Source organism: Haemaphysalis longicornis, unplaced genomic scaffold (genome assembly GCF_048455015.1).
Source record: "Haemaphysalis longicornis isolate Haplotype H1 unplaced genomic scaffold, Haemaphysalis longicornis Haplotype H1 scaffold_4, whole genome shotgun sequence".
In the NCBI taxonomy this organism is placed as follows: Eukaryota; Metazoa; Arthropoda; class Arachnida; order Ixodida; family Ixodidae; genus Haemaphysalis; species Haemaphysalis longicornis.
Window position 1 is genome coordinate 78,475,725 of NW_027526361.1, and position 17,950 is coordinate 78,493,674.

A 17,950-nucleotide genomic window follows, 5' to 3' on the forward strand; every position below is an offset into this window, starting at 1 on the left:
CTGAAGCAGAAATATTTTTTGGGTCAAATTATACGTCGCCGGCAAGAGAAAAGCCTAAATGGAAAGATAGCCTGCCGGAAAACATTAGTTCATTTTCATTTTCTTACTTTCTACATATTACTATGATGCGGAAGGAATGCACCGCTCAGAAAATTTGCGGGGTGTTATGACACTCAAACACCCACTCCCTGGCTACGCCACTGGTGCAGGGTAGCACCTTTATAGTCTCCCGATCATCATCACCATCATAGTTAGGCTCACTGCAGGACGAAGGCCTCTTCCAGTGGCCTCCAACGGCTTCTGTCCTGCGCTGCCGAAGTTCATTGTTTGCCTCCGCTCCATTGACTCCGCGTCCTTTCCCTTCTCCTAATCTCGCCTCTCGGTGTCCACTGTGTTGGCCTGGTGGTCCGCCTGTTGCCATTTCGCCTAGCAATAGTTACAGATAGCGGGTCAGGTACATCGACCGATATCGATGCTCAGCACCGCGCTTTTCGAGCTGAACAACGCGAACAACACCACGGTGAACGTACGATCGTTGACACCACGGTGGTGGAAAACATAATTTAACAATAAAAAAATAAAAGTGGAAAGATAAAAAAGAATACTCAAGGGCCGCGACAACTACCACTCGCATTCACCCTAGTAGAACAACTATCAAGTTTTTTTCTTTTAGTGCGTAGAATAGTTTAGCTAGTAAACTTGCGTTTTGGGCTGTGGAGCCCAAATTCTCATCGTCTTTTTTGTGCTGCGAAATACAACTAGCACCATCTCTCTCCCTTTCGTAGTGGTGAATAAAGACATAGTAATATTATGTAAAGTTAAAGACCCATATAACAAGTCACGGGGAACCGCGAAATATTTCGTTAAATCGAGAACTCAGTAAAATTGGGTCTCATTTTAGAAGCAGTTGATTCCATACATTCGATATCTATAAGGACGCGCATCCCAGCAGCTACCATACCATCGCAATTGTGGCGGCAGCGGCGGCGGCGCTGGCCTGCCGATAATTGCGCAATTGCGCTAAAATCCCTCGGTTAAATAATTACAGTAAAACGTCAGGGTATCTAACAGAAACGATTCTATTTCGTGGCAAAGGTGCCTCTGATTTTCGCATGCATATGCTCTGTAATATTGGGCGGATAGACTTTTCGTAGCACGCAAGCACGTTCAACGCGTCCTCTGTTCCTTCGTGGGCCCCAGCAAAACGCCTGAGCAATTAAGTAGACTCCGTCACCTGGCTTGAAGCTGGCACAGGTGCTTCAGCAGTTTCTGGATCATTAGCATACTCGACACCTCTTAAGAGTGCACCAAAAACGAACTGCATGGTTTCTTTGCAGTTCAAAATCTTAGTCGCGGAAGCACATATCTGCTGCCACCTCGTTAAGCCGATGAAGCTTTTCCCAGGAACTGGGCGGGATTTGTTCTTCTTGCTCGTGTTGAGGGCTTGTGGAAGTAAAAATACTTCTTTAAATCGGGAATGGCGTAGAATATATTTGGTTAATTCGTGTTCATAAAAGCATTGAGCCGTAAAGGCATCGGCAGGGTAATCAGAATTTGTTTGTGAGATAGGAATATTGTGAGATCAGCTTAGTCAGATCACGTTTTGACTGTATAGGCAAAACTTTAAAACAACGGGCTGCAACCTTTGCGCATGTCGGCAATGCTTTTCGCAAAGGTGGACGAAAGTAAATTTAAGGCAGAACCCAAGCACATGGCTGAGTATGATGAGCTCATTGATTTAAAATAGGTATAAAATTAGTTCTTATGAAATTCGGCTTCAGGACTGGGCGATAAAATTGTGACTTCCCACGGTCCTGGCGTAACGCTGTCGTGACGGCTTTAAAAAACAGAACTCAATAATTTAAAATATCACACAGGTTGTTTAATTATACAGCCTTCACGTGACTTACTCAAAAAAGAAAAACATAAACGTGAGTTTTAGCTCCTAGTACCGTCAGCAAAGATATCGCATCATATTGAAGACAGATATTACGCCCCTCCACCCCCAAGTTTTTTTTACCGCGTTCAATTTGATCGGTGCAGTGCAGAAAGAAAGTACGACGAATACAATGCATCTTTGAATGCTATCCACGAATCATATTTCTCCACTAGGGATTTTAGGCTCAAATACTTTTTGTAGATAACACTAAATCGTACAGGCGTACCTATATAAACTTTGTACTAAGGCTCTTTTTATGGTAAACCTCTTTTTGCAATAGAAAAGACCCTGTCCACAGAAATCGGCTTCGTGAAACCGACGCCAAAAATCATCTGGGAATCACCCGGGAATCACCTACATACCCTCCGCATATAAAAAATGGAAAAATTGATGCAGTAAGAACGGTGTCTCCGAGCCAATTACAAATTCAGAGGTGGTGGTTCAGTTCATCGTAAACTTTTAATCGAATAACGTTTTAGACGAAAATCAATACAAAACAAAGTACCATATTATATTCTCATACCCCAGATTTTATATGAATTACAAGTTATGAAAAAGTTCAATGAGATAATTTAATTTTTGGTGTTAACGCAAAACGTGCTTTTTCAGATTTTTTACTGTCTAGGCGCACAAATAAATTGGTTCTTGCGTCTTCCTTCCCCTCTTTCGGTATTCTGCAGCGTACTCAAGTACTAATCAGAGTTTTCGCGGTCGCGGACTCCTGTATCTGCACGACCCCACAAACGAGAAATATTTCGAAAATATCTACTTAGTGGCTTTTTAATATTACAGTTCTTGCGGATGTTTTTGGTTAGTTTGAAATACATTATTTACCACTTAACAAGAACATTTAGAATAGGGATGTTTCCTAGCAAATGCTGAAACCTTCAGGCCGAATGAGACTGCCTTTTATATCTTATAAGTACGTTTACCTGAATTTAAAAACGGATATATCATGTAAGGGTTGAAGGGGCTACCTTCATGCTCTTCCAAACCATCGAAACGCCACTACACAATATTAAGGCCTTTACTGCTTTACTGTTCTTGTTCTAAACTTTTTAAGGACATTCATGCCCGTGGTCGGTCCGCGAGGAACCTCCGGTATACGTTGCGCATCTGTTGAAACATTAAGTACAACCTATTTAAAAATCCTCACTGTTTAACCCAGAGCGGAAATGAATACCTGTTCCTAATCAAGGCCTCGCCTTGAGATAGCAAATGTCAGCCCGGGTTTACAAAAAAGCAGATTTTAACTTAAACATTCAGAAAGCGTCTAAGAACCAGAACATCGATTGCTCTTTCATAGCTGTTCCTGGAATGTGAGCGCTTGGCGATTATATCGATTTTTCATTTTTCGTCCTTTTTCTTTGTTCTTCCTGCCACATCAGAAGAAAAGTTCGGGGAGCTGTTACGTACAGTCCGTAAACAAGCTTGTGGAACGAATAGAGCCTGAATTTTTACAACATCGTTGTGTTGCGACCGAGTGGGGGCACCCGATCCGAGCTCCGTGGCATCCGACATACGAGTGGTAGCGTGTATGATGCGAGCGGCCAGCCGCTGTTGCAGCCGCGAAGAAGTCCAGAAGCCTTAGGCTAACGTAACTGTTTACTTCATAGCGAGAGGTGAGCCGAAGCCACAGAACAATGGCCCGACGGGCGAGGTTACAATGCAGGACTCGAGCAGAGCGACAGCATCGAATCGCTGCTCTAACAGGAATGGTTTACAGCGCTTTCGGGGGTTTATTTATACCCAAAAGCGGTAACGGTCAAAACGCCAACAAGCGGCAACACGCCACGAACGTCACAGACACACACAACGCTCTTTCCAGAGTTCGTGACAGTCGGTAGCCTCGGCGCACGTTGAGTCCGAGAGAGGGGAGAGAGGAGGACTCCGCTGAGTTCGCGGGGCCTCTGTGTCCTTGAAGAGCGTTGAGACGAGCCTCACCGGCAGCCGCCGCAGTTTTGAAATGCACCGAAAGCGAAGCGTCTGACTCGGCTTGTCGAAACTTTTCACCGACATGGTGGCGCCTGATGGCAGAAAGGCGCCGCACACCCGAGGAGTGATGGGAGAAAGTACGGTGGCGCTGGCCGATTCGTAACAGCTTCTCCTCCGGGGGTCCGAGATCCCTATGGATAAGGGTCTTCAACCGTTGTCCGGAGGGATGCTGTCGAAGTGAAGTGCTCGGCAGACGCTCGACTCCAGGCCTGAGCTGTACGACACCATGCTGGAGCTTCACCGGGCCGGTCACGGGACGAGTAGTGGCTCCCCAAGAACGTCTCTGGCTTGGTCAGGCAAGCAAAAGAACAACACAGGAAGACACAACGGTATCGCCGGCAAGTGCGAAGACAAATCAACACTGATGATCTACCAGGCTTTTAGTTGCGAAAAAATACGCGAATAACTAACTACTCTAGTTATATTTTATCCCAGCAGTACTTTAGACAAGTGACAAACCTGAAAGGTGACATTTCGCGTGATTCGAAATGTCCCACACAAAAAGAAATGTAATCGTAAAGGGCGAAACCTGCGTCAGGAAAAACAATGCAATTGAGAAAGTCAGGCGTCTACAGGCCACTTCTGGCGCTGAGAGCTGCGATTTGAGCTCTCGTCAATGCCCTGAGCTTTTCCCCTTCTGTACTGCACTTTAGGTGCACCCGTTCTCTGAACGCTGCTGCGACCGCGTGAAAGGACACCGGTCGTCTTGTTGGACAAAGGTCGAGCGCGTGGAGGAGCGAACGAGATTTTGCAACGTTCAAAGGAGAGGCGCGCACTCCTTTTTGGAGGCGGCGTTCCCTTGGCGCGATGCGAGCTCACGGCTTGGCCCCTCGGCGTGCCCGCACTGAAACACGTGCCACAAGTACGCGCGGAAGTTTTTTCTCTCTCCTCGTTGCTCGCCTTTTCGCGAACGCGTTCGGCAAGCAAACATCGGAACGCGTTCACGTTCTCTTCTCTACGCTGGTCGGTTCTCAACTTCGCCTCAGCCACATGCGACACCCGAACCTCAACTAGCTCCGCCGATGCTGGCCTATTCGTCGGGAGCATCAGCTGGGAGTGAAACGGGCACGGCGAGCTCTTTAGACACCTTGTAGTTCCCAACAGTCACTACCTTTTCGTCCGTCGCGCTTACGGCGGCACCCTCAGTACGCGAAGAACGAAGCGTGTTCCCGTTCTCCTTCCTCACTCCCAGAACTACACTACAACCAGGCTGGCCTGTCTCAAAAGACGGCTCAGCCGCCCCAGACCCCTCAATCTCTACGAGCTCGGCTGGCCGTTGCTCGAGGTCAGCTACCTGAGGTGGTGGCCGGACGGAATCGGCCTGCTCAGTGGCGAGATCATTATTTCTCCCAACTGAACCATGCAAACCGTTCGCTGCCTCGACTGCAGGCTTTGCCACAACGTCGGTCTTTTCTGAACTGCCGCTGTCTGAAGAAACAACCTCCATTTCAGCGGACTCATGTTTCCTTTCGGTAGCCTCGTGGTTTACGCACTCTAGCGAAACCTCGCCACATCGCGAAATGTTCGTGTTCAGACCGGTAGCCGTTTCCATGGCCTCCCGCGAATTTGAACCACCTGAACACCTCGCCGAGATCTCCGAAATCAACACAGACACATTTCCGCTCTCAGTGGACTTACATTGCCCTCTGTCGTGAGCCGCCGGAAAGGCGCTATCTCCGCTATCTCTCTTAGCCACCTCGCCGCGCTGCTGGGCCGCAACCGTTACTTCTGACCCGCGCTCCCGAGCGTCTACTACTGGCAGCGCTGGCACAGTATTTTCCCCGACAACGAGGTCTTTTTCGAGCAAAATGTCTAACTAAGGCTTCACTTCTTCCCGCTTGAGTTGAATCACATGCTCTATTTTCTTGTTCTCCCGTTTGAGTCTCTCTCCCTCGAGCTCCTTCCTTTCCTGTTCAAGGCGCTCGAGCTCGAGGTCGTACCATCGCATCTTTTCCTCGTGCTGTCGTTCTCCATCCTCGCGTTCCTGCTGTCGTTTCTGCCTCTCAAGCTCCTGTACTCGCTTTCTTTCCTCGCGTTCCTGCTCTCGTTTCTGCCTCTCGAAATCCTCACGCTGGCGCTCAGCCTCAGCCTCTGCCTCGGCGCCTGACGTTTCGCGGTCTCCCTGCCATTGATCAGCTCAATGCATTCCGACAGCTCCTCATCGTCAGCCCCGACAGCGAGTATAGCCTGTATCGGCTCTGACTTTCTCAGCGCGTCCGTAACATCCAAGCGCAAGTCTTTTGCAAGCTCCAAGAACTGCGGTTTTTTCAACGCCTTCAAATTCATGGCCAGTCTAGAGTAATGCTTTCCCACTGCTCCAAAAATGTTTTGCGCGAATAACCCACGCGACAAAAACACACGCCCTACCAGCTATCCTCAGAAGCCTGATAAAACTCAGTGAAGAAAAGTTTCGCACTCACCCTTGACCGCCGTGAATTCTGCGAAGTCCGAAGCCGCCTTGACGTCCGTGGTGTTGGGTCTCGCACCGCTGGCTCCATGTGTTACGAAGGTGCCATCCGACCGCTGCGAACCAGTTGTTGCAACCGTGTCATCCTAGCGCTGACACCAGTTGTTGCGACCGAGTGGGGGCACCCGATTAGATCTCCGTGGCCTCCGACATACGAGTGGTAGCGTGTATGATGCGAGCGGCCAGCTGCTGTTGCAGTCGTGAAGAAGTCCAGAAGCCTTAGGCTAACGTAACTGTTTACTTCATAGCGAGAGGTGAGTCGAAGCCAAAGAACAATGCCCCGACGGGCGAGGTTACAATGCAGGACTCGAGCAAAGCGACAGCATCGAATCGCTGCTCTAACAGGAATGATTTACAGCGCTTTCGGGGGTCTATTTATACCCAAAAGCGGTAACGATCACAACGCCAACAAGCGGCAAAACGCCACGAACGTCACAGACACACACAACGCTCTTTCCAGAGTTCGTAACAGTCGGTAGCCTCGGCGCGCGTTGAATCCGAGAGAGGGGAGAGAGGAGGACTCAGCTGAGTTTGCGGGGCCTCTGTGTCCTTGAAGAGCGTTGAGACGAGCCTCGCCGGCAGCCGCCGAAGTTTTGAAATGCGCCGAAAGCGAAGCGTCTGACTCGGCTTGTCGAAATTTGTCACCGACAAGGTGGCGCCTAACGGCAGAAAGGCGCACGCAGTGGCTTCGCCGCATAGCCGAGGAGTGATGCCGGAAAGTATGGCGGCGCTGGCCGATTCGTAACAGTTTCCAAGCGTCTGACTGGAAATGCACACTGGTCGTGCACAATGCAGAGTGCACATTTACACTATGTGTACACAATTCACTTTGCCGCCGTCTGGCTCCCCCGAAAATGATGCAAGGCGCCAAGGAATACTTTCGCGCATTGTATGGAATAATTTAGCGTATGGTAAATCCTGAAATCCGATAGCAAAAGACGTCACAAACATGAAAACATGAAGCGGTAAACAAGGCAGATTTCGTGAGATGTAGAGAGGGCGCGAACCAACGAGATCAAGGCTGAAAAAAGGAAACTCGAAAGGACCTTGAATAACGTTCTCCGCACGGGCGCCCTGCCCAGGTTAAATACGGTACGATGAACTGACCATTATGATGTCATTCAGCAATATATATATATATATATATATATATATATATATATATATATATATATATATATATATATATATATATATATATAGAACGAACTCAAACATTAAAATATAATTATAAAACTAAAACTCACTGCTTTGGGTCGTTTGCTCCATGGAAAATTTCCAGCAGCATGCATGCGACTGTTAATACCGCGAAAGGCAACAAAAAAACCTCCCGTTTAGCGACGGTCCACTGCAGACTAATTTCATTACGCCTCTCCCGGTCACCTCGCGTGTCCGTGTGAATATTCATGAGCACAGCGATGCAGCCAGACAGGGGAAAAACTCAAACAGTCCACCGTGGAAACCAAAGCAAGAGCCGCATCTCGCCTATTGTCAATGCAAATACCAGCGTAAATGAGATGCATCGAGACTGGGTCACGTGCTTACACTACGAAAAGCAATGTCCAGCAACTTGATATGAGCACGAGAGGGGTTGCCAATATGTCACAGGTAACTTGTAGTTTAATTACGAGCTGTGAAGGTGAGGTGAAAATAAGCTTATGGACGGTTGTTGGGGCTGTCACTCCCTTTGCGTTGACCGGCCCATTTCAGTAGGTTCTGCATCTCTGGAATAATGTTTTTATGTTGCTGTCCTGATAGAGGAAGGATTATGTGCAGAGCTATTCAACTACAGAGTAGCTTATCCTTATTAGTGAATTACTGTCTCGGGAAAATAAATTATATTGATGAATTATTTGGCCGGTTTATTTTATAACGTTTCCTGTAGAAAATTAAAAAAAACAGTGTTACAGCGATCGTATTCGGGCACAATTATTATTGGAGTTGATCCATATATGCTACCTAACTAAGCTATGTACCCAGTAATGCCCGTGAAAGTAGAACGAGGAGAGTTTATGTATTTTGAAATGCATAAAAATGCTGTGGCCATAGAGCACGTAGCTCCTTTCCATCTACAGCTCTTCCGTACCAACACCCGATCTAGCCGCTGATTTGCAAGATAAACGCAATTACAGATTTTTTGTTACCATAAAGTATGCAAGACCTAAACATACTAAGTGGATGTTTTATGGCGTCGCAATAAACTTGTACTTTTTATGACGTAGCGATTCTTACTTTAAAGCGTATGTGACATGACATTCGATTCAAATATTTTCAGCCCAAAACAGCTGGAAAGTTTATTTACACTCTTAAGCCGGCATACCACACTACATTAATGACCGTAATTTCATTTGCTATTTCCTGTCATGTATGCATAAAAACTGTCTGGTAAACCGCAGAAGGGACTCTGTCTTCCAACTCGCAGCATTTCCCGTTTTTTTTTTTCGTGCCCGCAAGAGAAATCAAACACGCGCGGAGGCGCGCACACACAAAAAATATAAGTTGAGTACTAATCGACGAGATTTAGGGGGGGGGGGGGGGGAAATCTCCAAGGTGGAGTAAGTTTCTGCAAAAAAAAAACACTTTCTCATCCACCTCAATATAGCCGTACGGCTACAAAGGAAAGCTATAGCAGCTTTCTCAGAAACTAATCAGTTGAATAAAAATTCGTCTTAGTCCAGGATTCGAACCCGAGACCACCACTTAACCGGAGCAGTCGCTCTACCAACTGAGCTAACCAGGAGGCTAGCCGCTTGTAGCTCGAGAGGAAATTTTGGTAGTTAGCTCATTTGGTAGAGCGACTGCTCCGGTAAAGTGGTGGCCTCGGGTTCGAATCCTGGACTAAGACGAATTTTTATTCAACTGTTAAGTTTCAGAGAAAGCTGCATAGCTTTCTTTTGTAGCCGTACGGCTGCATTGAGGTGGTTGACAAACTTTCTTTTGCGTTAGTTGACTACTCAAGTTAAGTTGCAAAAAAGTGGGGAACGGCGTCGGCGACCGCGAGAATATGCTTTTCCCAAACGAGAATAGTTCAACCCGTCGTCTGCTCAATTTACGTTCGTAATTGGATTACGTTAGGTTATTGAGTGCCTACGTAATTAAAAGACGCTGAAATGGACTAGCCACATTGGTTTCTTTGTTGTAATCTACCTACAGACGGAGAACCATGGCGACATAAACCTCACATTGCGAAATTCATAATGTTTGCACTGTTCACGTGATGCACGAGGGGATGCGCTTAGAATGCACCCGGCTGAGTTTCTCACATAGGGCCAACAAGGGGACCTGCAAGGGCGGCCTTTATTGCGTCATTTTTTTTTTCAAGACAAAAAACTTGTAGAGAGCTGACGACGTCGAAAGAAGGATGCACAAATAGACTGCTAAGTCAACATTGCCTGGTTGAGGTGGAATATTTAATTGAGAGCCTTCACATGGAGGCCATGCCGGTAATGAAAGTGGCCAAACTACAAAAAAGTCACACAAAGCGACCATGCGCAAGCCTAAACACTGCGTAACAAAAAAACTACATCTTTGAGATCATACAGTGTGCGTAAGCTGCCCGAGTTTAGATCTACGGGAAGTTCGCACACGAAGAGTTTAGATCACAGTTTTTTACGTCTTTCGTTTTGATTGTGGCCAGACTCAGGAGTTTTCAGCTACGCCGATCAATCACCCTGGACACTCTTTTGGTCCGGTGTCCTAATTTTTGGCGTCGTAGTCACTCCCGAACGTAACGATGGAAGCTTACTATAGAGTGGAAGCTTGCTCAATATTGCTATTTACGGGTAGCGACGACGCCGACCTGCATCCCGAGGAGAACAGTCATGCTTAAAATTCAGCTTTTACGAGTTGGAAAGTTCCCTCACTTAGGTTCGAACATTTGTGGCGGGAAACATTCAATAGTGCACATCTTATACGAAGGTTTCGGGGAGTGGATGATTACATTGCGCATTAGCCACGATGATGGCGACTTTAACCGCTTCGATGACAAGGAGGATTGATCGCTTCATAAAAGAGCAAAATGGGATAGTATTGAGCCGCTTCCTCGTGTGGGTGACAAAATTGGCCTAGGACGTCCTGCGAGCATGCATTTAGCAGCACCCAGCAGATCAGCACAAGCGGATTTTTGAGGTGTCAGACAACCAGCTCACTCACTTTTATAAAGAATTTTGTTAACTTATTTTTATTGGGTGGTCTGGTTCGTTTACGTGAAATGCCTTAGTGCCTGTGACCGACTGTTAGAATAACTAAGAGAAAAACTACACCCCATTCTTAGGAGGGTGTTTGATACAGTTAGAAGCCTATACATTAATCCAATCGCGTAATGATCACCACCAAAATTTACTGGTTGTCTGGAGTGGTGAAAGTATCTGTGCAAAGCACTAGTCAATTTTCATGAACCCCGACGCAGTGTCAACGTACATTGACACACTGTTTGTCGAAGCAGGCGGACGCGTACGGAGGAGGAGGAGAAAAAAAACTTTATTCCAACGCAACATTAAGCGTCGAGAATGTCCCGGGCCAGGTTCACCAACGCAAACTGGTCCGAGAGCTGGTCCGAGGCTAGCCAAGTCCGCCACGTTGAAGGAGGGGGGTGGGGAAAATGTGGGGATGGAATTGCAATGGCGCAGGCGGAAATGCAGTATTCTAAATTAGCGCATGGTTCAGGACAATTGGGACATGCTGGTGAGTGTCGGATACCATAGAGGAAGGAACAAGTAGGTGTAAGGATGGTATTTAACTGTATGCGTCGAAGCATGCGTAGTTGCGTGGTTGTTAGAGATTTGTCTGGATTAGGAAGTGTACGAAGAGTTTGTCTGATGTTCTTGTAGTGCAGCTTTATTCCTTGTTTGTAGTGGAGAGTAGTGTTCCACGTCGGTGGATAGGGTCAGGGAATCCCAGGCGCCCGGTACAGAAGTTCGCGGGCGAGGCTATGCACTACCTCATTGCCTGAGATTCCAGCGTGACCAGGAATCCACCTCAGTGTGACAGTGTGGGGACGTAGCTTTGTTAAGGCTTTGCGTATTATTTATTTTATTTATTTATTTATTTACAGATACTGCTGTCTCGATTCACGAGACATAGCAGGAGTGGGTACATCATGAAAAGAAAAGAACATACATTAAGCTGCACCACATAAACATACAAATCATTTAAAACATGTTACAAAATATGGTTGGGCAGTTCTTTCAAAAACAGTTCAATTGGTTTTTCGCGCAGGGAACCATCTAGGTTGTTCCAAATCTCAACAACGGCTGGGAAAAAAGAATGCTTAAAGCAATTTACAAATGGCTGGAAGGGAACAATGTTGAGTGGGTGAGATCGGCGCGTGGCTCGTCGTGCTGAATGACAAAGAGTAATCGGTGCTTCAATGGAACTGCGGCTGTGTACAATCTTATGTAGCAGAGTGATGCGATCAAGTGTGCGTCGAAAAGCAAGGGGTTCTAACGACAATGAGCATGCGTGAGATGAGGGAGAAAAATTGCGGTCATACCGGCCAAAAATAAACCGTATTGCTTTTTTCTGTATGCCCTCGAGCATATTTATGTCAAGTGCAGTATAGGGTGACCATACCGCTGAGGCGTACTCTAGCAATGGTCGGACGAGCGATTTGTACGCGGTTAATTTGCAGTCCTTGGTGGAGTGCTTGAGTGTTCGTTTTATGTATCCCAGTTTTCTAAGTGCCCTAGCGCAAATTGTTTCGATATGTTGGTGCCACTTTAGGTTTTGAGTGTAGGTAACACCAAGATATTTGAATGTATTCACAGAGTTTAGGTAGTGCCCATTGTAACTATAACTAAACCTTAGCGGCTGTTTTTTATTGGTGAATGTCATTTGAACAGTTTTTTGGTAATTAATGTTCATTTGCCACGCGGTGCTCCAACCACAAAAAGACGAAAATACTTTGTTCAGAACATCTTGGTCATGAGCATTATTTACGCTAGTATATAAAACGCAGTCGTCAGCGTACAATCGCAGCTTCACTGGTGTGTCCTTAATTACCTGTGTGACATCATTAATGTAAATAATGAACAATAGGGGCCCAAGTACCGAGCCCTGTGGTACCCCGGAAGTGACTGCACACGACGATGACTGCGCATGCTCAAATGTAACAAATTGTGACCTCATACGTAGCCAATCAGCTATCCAGCCTATTATTTTGTCATCGTTAATAATATTTCCGAGTCGAGTAAGAAGTTTTCTGTGACACACTACATCAAATGCTTTGCTATAATCTATGAATATGGCGTCAACCTGACCTCGAGTATTAAGAGCAGAAGCGATGTCGTGAGTGAATTCAATGAGCTGTGTAGTTGTAGAAAAACCAGAGCGGAAACCATGCTGATTACGCGACAATACGTTGTTATCAGTGAGGTACTGAAGTACCTCTGAGGTACTGAGGTACTGAAGTATATCATACTGTAGTCTTCAGGAATCCTACCCATGTGAATGGGGTGAATAGCTCGCATTGAATCAGTGTATAAGGTATATCCTGAGTGTTTAGGGGGCCGTAATGAGATCCTGAATACTGGTGATTATTGGGAGGGTCTCTAGAGTCGCTGTAGTTGGGGGATTAGTGAAAGGACCAAGGGTGTGTGTCACTACTTCATTGCCACTTGCGATGGAATATGCGGCTGCTCCGACATGCGTCCGTGATGCATCCGTGTAGACTATCGTAGAATCAATTGGATGGACATGATTGACAACGCTAGCACATCGTCTCCCTGGATTGGTATCAGCTGCAACGTTTTTTGGGATGGAGCTATCCTGAGGTAATCTGGGAGCGGTGCAGGAGGGGTGATGATAGGCAAGTCAATAGGCTTGACAGAAACTTGGTGAAGGATCCATTGCCCTTGTTTTGTGCTAGAAAGACGCGCCATTTGCCGGTCTTTATGTTGTTGTATAAGATCTCCGAGGGGCAAGAACAGCCCCGTAGAGTATTGGCCCTCAGTGGACGTATTAACGGGAACGTTGAGGGCGGTCTTATACAGTGTATGAAGTGCAATCTCAATCTGATGTCTTCTTTGGTGACAAGTCAGAGAAATATATGGAATTGCATAAAGAAGTTTACTTAGAGCTAAGGCATGTACTAGCTGCCTAACTTGACCCTCACGCAGCCCCGCGTGCTTGCTGACAATGCGGCGCACTAGATGGGTAAGCTGATGGCAAGCTTTAACTGTTGTAACCACATTAGCCTTATTAGATGACTCATGGATATGCAGTCCAAGAATTCGGCAGGATATTACGCGAGGGATGTGGTGACCTACCATTGTGAGTGTGATGAGGTGGTTGTGTTGGCCCTGATAGCGAGTTTTCACAATGAGCAGCAATTCTGACTTTTCAGGTGCGGGAGACAGGCCTGCTGTGTCGGGATACCTAGTGACTGCATCGATACCTTGCTGTAAGTTGTCCTGCACTGACCCAGGAGACCCAGATGTGCACCAAAGAATAAGGTAGTCTGCGTAGAATGTCTGTCTGAGGTTCGTGATCGATGCTAAAATACAGGCCGGGAAGTGCGAGATGTCCCCTGGAATGTTACAGATAAAAGACAACTAAGTGATCATTACATTATTCAAATCACTATCCCTACCTGTATCCGATCACCTAAACGTAAAATTTCGCTCGCAAGCTGGAAAATCTTTCGCGATATTTGCGACACCTCTCAGACGAATGGTAATCTCAAGAACTGAACTAAAGCACTCAAACAGGCCCACAAACAATCCATTATTTCTTATCTTATCTTGTCCGTATCTGCAAGAGGAGACCCTTATCTTGTCCGTATCTGCAAGAGGAGAAAACGACTCTTGCGCGCCCATCGCACCCAACCAAATAATAGTCGGCTAGCCGAGCACGCCGCTGAATTAACGGAGCATATCAAAGAGCACTGTGCTACGCTGACCAGGAATCAATGGAATGAAATTTGTAACACCATTAGCGGCAGCCTGGATCAGAAAAGAACCTGGCACCTACTTAGAAAGCTCCTCGGGCCTCATCCGGCTCCTGTTCCCACTCTTGAGAAGCACCATTCCTTGCTGGGATCCGACGCCTTAGCAACCCAGCTCCGCGACCTTTATATTCCTCCTCCGCTACCTAGCCTTTATCCAAACTACATGGGCGCCTCCAATGCAGAACTCGATGAGCCTTTCACCCTTTGGGATCTCGAGTGGGCGCTAGAACAACTAAAGCGAAAGTCGGCCGCAGGTCAGGGTCAGATTACAAATACACTAATACGAAACCTATCCGACAAGGACAAGGAACATTTTCTGGACAATATAAACTCCCTCTGGGAAGAAGGCATCCTCCCATCATCTTGGAAGCAATCCCTTATAACCCTGCTACCTAAGCCATGCAAAAAATCTGCCCTTGAAAATCTCCGCCCAATCTCTGTAACTTCTTGCCTGGGAAAGACCATGGAAAGGATGGTTCTCAATCGACTTGAGGCCTATTTTATTCCACAGATTTCTGTCCTCCTCAACAAATTGGTTTCCGCAAGGATGTGTCTACCCAAGACCTCTTTTTCCTCCTAGCTCTCGACTTTGACCATCCTCCTCGTTCCCAGATACAGGCCATGCTGACCCTGGATGTCCGCAAAGCCTTCGATAACCTTGCCCATGATCCTCTCCGAAATATTGATTGATTGATTGTGGGGTTTAACGCGCCGACGCAACGCAGGCGATGAGGCGCGCCATAGTGGAGGGCTCCGGATTAATTTTGACCACCTGGGGATCTTTAACGTGCGCCGAAATCTCGTACACACGGGTGTTTTTGCTTTTCGCCTCCATCAGAAAAGTGGCCGCCGCGGCTGGGAATCGAACCCGCGACCTCGTGCTCAGCCTCTCCTAAATATACTTGCTTCTACCGGCTGTGGGCCGAAAATGTACGGTTACATTTCTGCATTTCTGCGCGACCGCACGGCCAAGTTCCGTTTCCCTGATTCGGTCTCCGATCCTTTTCCCATCACGCGTGGTACTCCACAGGGTGCTATTCTCTCACCCACCCTTTTTAACCTCAGGATGGTGCCACTGTCTCGTATTTTAGCATCGATCCCACGCGTACGGGCAAGTACTAAACATCCAGCCGAGTGTTTGTTACGGGAGCCCTAAGCCTGCGGACGATAGTCACACGATTGCGGCCTCTGGACCTTTAACCACGTAATTGAAACATTAAAAGTCAAAGTTGCCGCTCCCGCAAGCGGCAGCACGTGACAACCTCTCTCACTTTTTAGAGCGAAACTTTATACGACTAGGTTTCCGCAATTTTTTTTATGTACGCGAGCAAAGATACCTAACGTTAGAGCAAACTTCATCGTGAATGCTGAGTAAAAAATACCTGCTAGTTTTCTTTGATGAAACATTTTCCCAAAGAATTGTATGGGAATTGGCCGCTAACACGACTGTATTATTGCTAAGGGTCACTTATTCGTGTTACGATTCAGCGCACCGCTGTGCGGCAAGCTTCGTGCAGCGCTCTTGTGCTATGTGGCAGAGCCTACCACTACGTGCAGTTTTCGCGTGGGCGCCTCTCTGTCGGTGACTCAAGCTTGCCGCGACAGCCAACAGATCCCAACATGGCCCAGAACGGCCGGCGCAAGGGCGCCTCGATATCGGCGTGATTCAAACTTCGGCCTTGGCAGACGCGGCGAGTTGAGACTTGTCTGAAGGACGTGGAGGCCGCAGCGGAGAACTCCTCTGTCCTGACACTCAGATTCAACGTGCGCCACTACTACCGACCCCTCACGAACACTCGAAAGAGTGTTGTGCGTGTCTGTACTACATTGTGTCGGTACGGGGCACCAAGCACAGAAGTGTATTCGTTTTGGAGCAGCAAATCAATGCTGGCACAGTACTCGAGTACTGAACTGTAACCTCGCCTGTAAGGGGATTGTTCCTGTATTCTTTCAGCTTATTTCTCACTGTGCGGTAAACCTGATAAGCTTGCCTTCGGCTTCTTGTCGTCGTCACAGGCAGCAACTTTTGCTGGCCGCTCTTCACCACGCTACCTCGTATGACGGAGGCGACGGAGCCAGGTTCGGGGTCGTCTTCCCGAATGTAACAACTGGTTGCCAGCGGTGGGATGGCAAGTTCGCCACACTTGTCATAAATAGTTAGTCCAGAGTGAACATGAAAACGTTACAGTATTCCAGTCTGCTGTTAACATATGGGCATCTGCGGGAAGAGAATGAAGGCAAAAAATGTTAGTAGCACTTGTTTTATAGAATGTTCCCACCAAGAGTCATATGACATTGATATAATTTTTACTCAATCTTTACGCCAAGTTTTATTTAGTCGGGATAATTAGTTGGTGGACAATAATGAGGTCGTACCTGTGTTCAAAATTTTGCATAGCTTCTGTGCCGTGCGCTAAACAACTTTCTTGTCATCCACGTTCACTAACTTTAATGCCTCGAGATTTTTATAGGTCACAGTCTCTCTTGGGCCACTTACAGCAAAAAATTCTGTTTCTGTCTGTTTCTCTATAAGTCTGTCATTAGGTGGCGCCACTCGCCCAAAATAGGATAGAATGAGTGAAGAAGTATATACATACAGGCAAAACGTTTCCGGACCTCTGCAAGTGGTGGCGTGCTTCAGGCATGCCAACGTTTTTTGGCGAAAAAACATGAGGCATATGTAAAGCAAAATAACCTTTCGTAACTCGCTTCATCTCAATAAAAATCGTCGACATGGCATTCATTTATGCGATAGCATACAAAACGCGTTAAAAACAGCACCAGCAGTTAGGCCCAAATAAATCCGTACCATGAGAAATAAATATTTCATTCAGTTGCGAGCGGGAGAATGTTAAGGCCTCTACCGTGTGCCAGTCATCTATGTTCTAATATGCCTTGGTGCTGGTTGGCGCTCTTGGCCCGCTCCACCCGTAGTCGTTGTACCGACGGTTCCGAGCTTGCCGGCCGCTCCACCCACCGCCCGTACGTTGGGTTGGGGTTAACACTAAGAGTTGGCGTTCGGTGGGAGTCCCATACCGAGTGGTATAGGGTGCCAGCCACAAGGCTGAAACCAACACTGAAACAAATATAGCTCCAGCTAGAGCTCTATAGACAGTTCCAACTAGGGCATCGCCTGATGATGATGATGATGATGATGATTAGTGGCTTTCCCTTTAAATCGGGGCGTCGGTGGTCAGCAACCGACTTGCCAGTTTTGTTACGCTTACTCGACCTACTCCCAGCTAACCAAATATATTTGCATCCTCCCTCCCATCTCCCTCTTTTCCCTGTTTTAAACCTCATCGCCCCCACCCCCGTTTTTTTTTTCTCCCCTCGCTGTTCTAAATTCTCATCCGTATGATTACTCCGCCTGCGTACTCATCCCTTCCCTACTTTTCCTCCACCACCACTCCAGTCGCCTCTTCGTCACCTCTATGGCCTTGAAGTTAAGGTTCACCCTCACCTCGAAACCCAAAGCCTCCACCAGCGTCGTTTCCCCCTCACCCCTCGGTAATCGTATCTCCGTGCAGTTCCTGAAAATATGGTCTATAGTTTCCCGATCCCTGCCGCAGCACGCAAATGTTTCATCCTGCTGCCTGTAGCT